We start from the raw sequence: 8,686 nt of genomic DNA, 5'->3' as shown, positions 1-8,686 counted from the left end.
GTTGGCCGATGATACCTACTCAGTACCTGTGTTTTGTACTGACCCCTACTTGTATTTGTTTTTCTTTGTTATATGTGGAGTGCAGCAAACGTGCCATCGTCTTCAACTCGTCCTCAACTCTAGCCAGTCTTCATCACGTCAGATTTCAGGGTGAGCTATTGTTCCTAGCTTGGACTGGATTCTCTCTCATTCACGTCTTGGTGCCTTGAAGTTCTGGCATGGACTAGCCGTTCATTTATTTTAGCTTCTTAGATACTCTTAGATTTAGTAAATTGAGGATAGATGTTCTTGTGGTGATGACTTCCAGATTTTTGGAATAATAAGTATTAAATTTTAGAAGTTATTTATTGGTTATATTAATGAGTTTTAGGTCTTCCGCATTATATTCTGGTTATCATGGTTGAAATATTGGTAAGAAATTGGGATTAGATTGGTTGGTTCGCTCACATAGGAGGATAAATGTGGGTGCCACTCGCGGCTCGTTTTGGGTCGTGACATTTATGGTCGGAGACCAAATATTTTTCATCTCATTATTTTGATATATGGTATATAATCAATGAATATACATTGATGCACAAGGATAGATTCTCCAAAGATTGAGATATATGTTAGTTTGTCCAATATAAAGGGGAGATTAGAAGCAACACAAGTGTTGTAAATACTCTTATTGAATGTTCCTTAAGGATAGAGTCTACGACATGCATGAAGCATGATATATTAATCAATTCTAAATAAAATAATCCTTAAAAAAGGAAAGGATCAAAGAACCAAATCACCATAATAAGGAGACAATGTGTTGCTGATGAGCCTACGACATAACACTTTATAAAATCTGATGAGAGGGATAGCTACCTAAAAATAATTAAGTGATGAGATCTTAACAAGTTATGTAGTATTGGAAATCAAACAAAATGATATATCATTAAATATATCTTTGATACGATAGCGCACAGTATGGTAAAAGATTATGAGGATATGAATTCTACATCTATTAAAGCATGCTGATGTAAAAACAATTATCAAGTGAAAAGTGAAATGATGCATCTTGGTAAGCGTAAAACTTATTTGACTTGCAATCTAGGCACTAGAAGATGTCATACATCTAATATTGAATGTTGTTACTTGACAAAATTGATATGAAAATATATCAATGGGTTCAAAATCTAAAGCATATACAAGTTTTTGGAAAACTTGTTTATCATTCTCATAAGGATTAAATAGATTCAAAATGCCTAGAGCATATACAAGTATTATTATGCAAGTTGATGGCTAGAATTGAAACTCTTGGCAATAGATTATTTGCTTAAAGAAGTTGAAGTAAGGAACTTGTAGAAATCTTTGACCCAGAAGGGAAGATTTATAAAAGCAAATAGAAGAAGCATATTTCGTCAAGTTTTTTCTACACTCATAAGCTCCCAAGAATGGTGATATCGACATGCAAGAGGTCTGTTTAAGTAATATTATTGTTGATTTATTCACCAAGTCTCTAGCAACTACAAGTTTTAAGAAGATGGTGCACAAGATTGGAAAACGAAGATTCTAGTCTCTGAATTGATGTTGTGATTAGGGGGAGTTAATACGCGATGTACTCTTTTTCCCTCACAAGGTTTTGTCCCATTGAGCTTTCCTTGTAAGGTTTATAATGAGGCATCCATAATGCGTATTATTAGATATGTGTACTCTTTTTCCTCACTAGATTTTTTTTTGCCCATTGAGTTTTATCTAGTAAGGTTTTAACGAGGCTCATAATCTACCGACATTCAAGGGGGAGTGTTATAAACAATTTATATTATAATGAATGTCTAATTATCTGGAGTCCTTTTAGAATATGGTTAGGAATCCTACTTGGGAACAATGTTAAGTTTTCCCTATAAATAAAGGGTTTTCCTTTATTGTAAAGAAGATCAATGAATCATGAATATACTTCAAGATGAATAAGAAATTTTTTATACTTCTCTCTACTTTATTCATCTTCTAATTTCATATAATTTCATAACAGTATGAAAATATGTTGTCCGTAATTACATTTATCATCATATTTTTTTTATAAAAGAAACACAATACATCAAAATGTAAATATTTTGATTTGTGCTTTTTGAAGTCAAAATTGCTGAATTAAGATATTATTATTTTGATTGCTCAGTAAAAAGGAAATAAACAATTACTATAATTGCATGATAATAATAATAATTTTCATTCATTGAAAATCAATTAATTGAAAAAGAAATAATCTTACATATGATTAAACTCTCTCTTTGTTGATTATTTATTGTGTTTGAATGCATGTTCACTGGCTGGTTGAATTGTTCTCCTTTATTAAATACTAAAATATTGTATTGTTGTTTTGTTGAAGAAGCGAAATAATTTGATTTGATATGATTAAAGGAGAATGTTATTTTGTTGTTATTTATATTTTAGATTTTAGATTTTAAATTTAAGATTTTAGATTTTATGTAAAAATATTAGAGATAAGGCCTAAATAATAGGAAAACTGATTACATTAATATAACATTTATCCACAACTATTTAACTTGATCATATACTAATGTTAATATGATGTTTTCTATCTTTATCTAAGTAAATCTTTTGCAAAATTTATTTATTTAGCTTGATCTGTATCTCTATATATTCTATGGGCTAATGGGTAGGAGAATAAATAGTTATGGGAACGTGAGCAACGATGTGGGTTACTTAGATATAAAAGTTCGTTTTTGAATTTTAAAAATATATAAATTTAAAATTTGTTATTTTTAAATTATAAAAGTTATTTATTTACTATTAGGAGTTCTATTTTTATGAAAAATAATATGCACAGATATATGAAATGATAAAAAGCTAAAATATTATTAATCGTTAAACAATGTTTAAGATTATAACAAAAATAATGAGAATTGTTTCCGTAAAATAATTTTGTAAGGTTTTGTGAAATCAAATTATGTTCCTTGTGTTTTATTCGTTAAAACTCAACAAACTAATACATATATAAAAGAACAACGTCGACTATATAATTTTAAAAAAAATTAAAATAGAAAATCTATCAAAATATAATACAACATAGAAATTTAAATGCAATAGATCAAATAATAACTAAAAAATTACCTTCTTATCTCGGAGAATCATGAACCAATACATAATAAGCTATGTGAATATTTGTGATCTGATACGTATCATTGCAACTCCAACTTTTAACCCCCAATGCTTATTGTTGATAAGTTCATCTTGTGTAGGCATATTTTGCCGGAAAACATGTACATTTTTAAAAATATCGATACTCACCTATTTGAATAATAAAGTACAATAAATAACTATTTTTAGAAATACAATCTATATAATGCAAAACTTTTAAATTTATTATTACATATTAATAAATTGATATGACTTTGTTGTGTAATTGCCTTGGATTAAAATCTCACACAATATACAACAAATATATAAAAGGAAAAGAAGAAGAAGAAGAAGATATGCATATATTAACAATACAATGTATGTAGGGGTGACAATTTCAGCCCATATTAATACAATGAGCCCATTTTGATCATATATAATGACTTGGATCGCTCATATTACAATTGATCAAATATGAGCTTCAAGCTATTTTAAAAGTCTCTTCAAATATGGTCAAAGGTATCCATTTGATCCATATTAGATCACTTATTTTCACTTTCACTCAATAAAAAAAATTTAGAGGTAGGTTGGTGGAAGTTTGGGGTGGGAGCGGAGAATGCCCGGGAGGAGAGAGTAAACTTTTTTTTTTTTGCAAAAGCAGAATTTTTTTTTTTTTGAAAAAAAAATAGGGTATGTTGGTGGAATGTGGGGTGGGGGACAGGGGTGGTTGTCAGCGTGCGGGGTAAATTTTTTTTTTTTTTGAAAAAAAGATTTTTTTTTTATTTTTGTAAAATAATTTTTTTTAGGGGTAGGTTGGTGAAAGGTGGAGGGGTCATTCAAAATACTCGTCCTATCTTTATTTCACTATATAGAATAGCACCGGTAGAGTTAAAAGAGTTGAAAGACCAGCTGAGATATCTATTCAATAAAGGTTTTATTCAACCAAGTCTCTCACTTCCTGTTTTGTTTGTGAGAAAGAAGGATGGTTTCCTTAGGATGTGTATAGACTACCGCCTACTCTATATGGTTAAATATCCTCTTCAAAGGATAGATGATATTTTTGACCAACTTCAGGGTGCCGCCTATTTCTCAAAATTGATCTTAAATCTGGCTACCATCAGTTAAGAGTTAGAGAATGTGACATTCCAAAGACAGCCTTTAAAACCAGATATGGGCATTATGAGTTTTTGGTTGTCTTTTGGGTGGACCAATGCACTAGCAACGTTCATGAATCTTATGAACAGAGTCTTCAAGCCTTACTTAGATATGTTTGTTATCGTCTTCATTGATGACATACTAATCTATTGAAGGAATGAACAAGATCATGCTAGTCACCTCAAATAGTACTTCAAACTTTGAGAGAAAAGGAGGAGTAGTCAAGTTCTCCAAGTGTGAGTTTTGGCTTAAGTCTGTGGCATTCTTGGTCCACATAGTTTCCGGTGATGGGATTAGAGTCGGTACCCAAAAGATAGAAGTAGTTCAGAATTAGCCTAGACTCACGTCTCCAACCAATATTAGAATTTTTCTTCGGTTTAGCTGGCTACAATAGAAGGTTTGTTGAGGGTTTTTCATCTATCTCGTCTACCTTGACCAAGCTTACTCAGAAGATAGTTAAGTTTCAATGGTCTGAAGCTTGTGAAAAAATCTTTCAAGAATTGAAAAAGAGGTTGACTACTACTCCTGTTTTGACCTTACCTGAGGGTACTCAAGGTTTTGTGGTGTACTGTGATGCATCAAGAGTTGGTTTGGGTTGTATGCTAATGCAGAAAGGCAAGTTCATATCCTACGCCTCCACACAATTGAAAGTTCATGAGAGGAACTACCTAACCCATGACTTAGAGTTGGTTGTTGTGGTTTTTGCCTTGAAGATATGGCACCACGTTTTGTACGGCGTTCATGTGGATATATTTACTGACCACTAGAGCCTACAATTTGTGTTCACCCAGAAGGAGCTAACTTTGGTTATATACATATAAGGATTATGACATGAGTATTCTTTACCACTCATGTAAGGATAATGTGGTTGCTGATGCCCTGAGTAGCTTATCCATGAGGAGTACAACCCATGTTGAGGAAGAAAAGAGAGAGTGAGCTAAAGATGTGCACAGACTTGCATGCGTGGTAATCAAACTTATGGATTCCACAGAATGAGGGATAGTGGTGACTAATGGGGATGAATCATCACTAGTGTCAGAGTTGAAAGAAAAGCAAGACCAAGACCTCATTTTTCTTAAATTGAAGGCGAATGTTCGTAAGCAAAGAGTATTGACTTTTGAATAAGGGGGAGATGGTGTGCCGAAGTACCAAGGTAGATTATGTGCACCTAGGGTTGATGGAATCCAAGAGAGGATTATTGAAGAGGCTCATAGCTCCAGATTTTCTATCCATTCGGTTTCCACAAAGATGTACCGCGATTTGAAAGAGGTGTATTGGTGGGAAGGTATGATGAAGGACATTGTTGAGTTTGTTGCCAAGTGCCCGAATTGCCAGCTAGTGAAAGTAGAACACCAAAGAACTGAAGGTTTGGCTCAGAATATAGAACTTCTGGAATGGAAGTGGGAGATAATTAATATGTACTTCATCACAGGCTTGCCAAGGTCTCACAGGCAGCATGATTCTATATCGGTAATTATCGACAAAATGACAAAATCAACCCACTTTAAGCCGGTAAAGACTACACATTCCACCGAGGATTATGCTAATTTGTACATTCAAGAAGTTGTAATACTTTGTGGACACCCGATCTCCATTATTTCAGATAGAGGTGCAAAATTTACTGCTCAGTTCTTGAAGTATTTCAAAAAAGGTTTGGGTTCGAAGGAGAACTTAAGGACTGGTTCTCATCCTCATATAGATGGACATAGCGTACCATCCAGACCTTAGAAGATATGCTGAGGGCCTGTGTGATTGATTTCAAAGGGTATTAGGAGAAGATGGAGATCTCCTATTGGGTGGTTTTAAGTTGGTGAAGCAGTGTTGATAGGACCATATCTAGTCTAACAAGCCATGGAGAAAGTGAAAATGATTCAAGAGAGTTTGAAGACGGCAGAGAGTCGTCAAAAGTCCTAGACAGATGTGAGAAGAAGGTCATTGAAGTTTGAAGTGGATGACTGGGTATATCTGAATGTTTCACCCATGAAGGGTGTTATGAGATTTAGCAAAAACGGTAAACTTAGTCCTTGGTATATTGGACCTTATAGAAGATCCAAGAGGATTGGCAACGTAGCTTATGAGTTGGAGCTACCACAAGAGTTAGTAGCGGTTCATACAGTATTGCATATCTCTATGTTGAAGAAGTGCATGGGTGATCCTTAATTAATTGTACCGACTGAGAATGTTGGGATTAAGGTTAGATTTTCCTATGAAGAAATTCCGGTCCAAATTTTAGATCTTCAAGTACGCAAGTTGAGAACCAAGGAAGTTGCATCAGTCAAGGTCCTTTGAGGAACCAATTTGTTGAAGAAGCGACTTGGAAAACTAAAGAGGATATGAAGAAGAGATATCCGCACCTCTTTGAATCCGTAGAGAATGCAGATCAAGGTACTAATCCTCTTCTTATCACTTCATAAACTATGAGTAAGCATGGTTGTTACTTGCTTTTGGATTGTTACTGTCCTTAACATAGTGAAATAAATCTCATTCGAGGGCGAATGTTCCCACGGGAGAGATATTGTAACATCTCGTAACTTGTAATTGCCAAGAATAAGCTAAGAAGCTTAAATTTTCAGTTTTGGAAAGAACAGGAAAAATTTGGAAAATTTCTAAGTGTGAAAAGTGAGTTTTTGGCCATTTTTAAATGGACATAACTTCTAGTTCAGGATAAGTTAGAGTCATTTCTTTATATGGTTGGAAATCCCTTGGAGAGATCTTTCCAACACCACCAAGTTTGCACATTTTTGATATCGTATGAGGGAGATATGCCTATCGAAAGTTGGGTTGTGGGCCTGAGGAAGGTCCCAATTCGAATTTTGGAAAGGGTAAACTTGTCATTTCACCCAACTATTCCCTAATTCGTTTGAATGTTTTATTTGGGGTAAAGCTAAGCCTTAAATCAGTTTTAGAAACGTATTCACGCTTAGGGTTTGGGATAAAAGAGAAGAGAAGAAGAAAAATAAAGAAAACTTCAAGTATTCATCAAGAACGCCAAGATCGTCGCGTGGAATTCGTCAGGGGTGATCCCTATTAAGGTATGTGGGATCTTTCATGTTGGGCTAATTAACCCACACACCAATTTTTTTCAATTCAGCTATTTATTAGTTGATTTCATGTTAAAAGTTAAGTTCTTGAAGAAAGGTTTTGGTTTCTTGTTGTTTGAGTTGTTGGTTGAATACTTGTTTCTCTGGTTTATTTTTCAGTTGAATTCGATAGTAATGAAGAGTACGAATAGTCCCAGAAGTTTGGTAATGAACTAGGAAGGTTTGGAGCGGTTGAAGATGAAAAAAGAGTTGAAAATTTGGGTAGACGCACTTGGGTAGGGAAGGCGCGTCGCGCCACCAGTGCGCCAGTACTAAGACTTAGTCAAGTAAGGCTGGCGCAGTGCGCCACCAGTGCGCCCAGATCAGCAATTTTTGCCCAGTTTTTGTAGTTTAGCCGTTGTAATTCTTTCTAAGGTATATTAACACCTTCGAATAATTCTAATAACTTCAAATGATTTCTCACCTAGAGATCACTAAAGAACTCAAATCATAACCTTGAATCCATAATCCATTTAAGGAAAGTAAGATCAAAGTCAAAGAAGTTAAAAGTCGAGTCTAAAGCTAAGAACTAGTTCAAAGGAAAGTTCAAAAAGATTTTAAAGAGTCTTTATTGAATGTTTTAACTTCATTTTAAGGCTCAAGTTTCAATTTAAAGTGAAGAGTAAAATTTGAAGTCTTTTCTTCAAATGATATATAAAGGAACAAAGTGTTCCCTAAGAGTTGACTTAAGATTCAAGTTCAAGTTAAGCAAACAGTAAAGAGTTAGGCTCGTTTCTCAACAGTTATAAGGGAACTAAGTATTCCCTAAAAGTTTATAAATGTTTTTCACATTTAAGTTAAGAGAACATATGATTTTCCAACAGAGTTTTGAACAAGAAAAGGGAACATTGAGTCCAAGAAGGCTTTTAAAGCTAAAAGGGTTGAGCAAATTATCTCAACCCAAAGGAAGGAGGTTATTTTAGAAGCATGAGCTAAAGTATATTTTGGGAGTAGTATTGAGCACCGATGTGGGGATGAGAGTTCATATTGGCTAAAGTCTATATGTAAACAATGTAACCATCATGGGTTTTAATAGGCCATACTTTTTAGATGATCTGCTAAGTTAAGCTAGGTGATCCACTAAGTTGAGGAGTTCTATGCGACGATAAAATACAGGATAGTTCTGGTAGCGTGGGCGAGATGCTGTATCACCACTTAGGCTCATGGTGGTGGTTTTCAGTTAGAGAATCTCCAACAAATGCTTTCATACATAAGTAAGTTGAGTTTGTTATTGCATTTTTTTAACGAACTAAATTGTTTTATTGTTTTACAAAGCTTTATATATATTACATGTACTTTATTTTCCTTATATATGTTGAGTTGAGTATTCATTAGTAGAGCAGAGC

Source organism: Solanum pennellii, chromosome 12 (genome assembly GCF_001406875.1).
Source record: "Solanum pennellii chromosome 12, SPENNV200".
Lineage (NCBI taxonomy): Eukaryota > Viridiplantae > Streptophyta > Magnoliopsida > Solanales > Solanaceae > Solanum > Solanum pennellii.
This window is presented reverse-complemented; position numbering follows the sequence as displayed.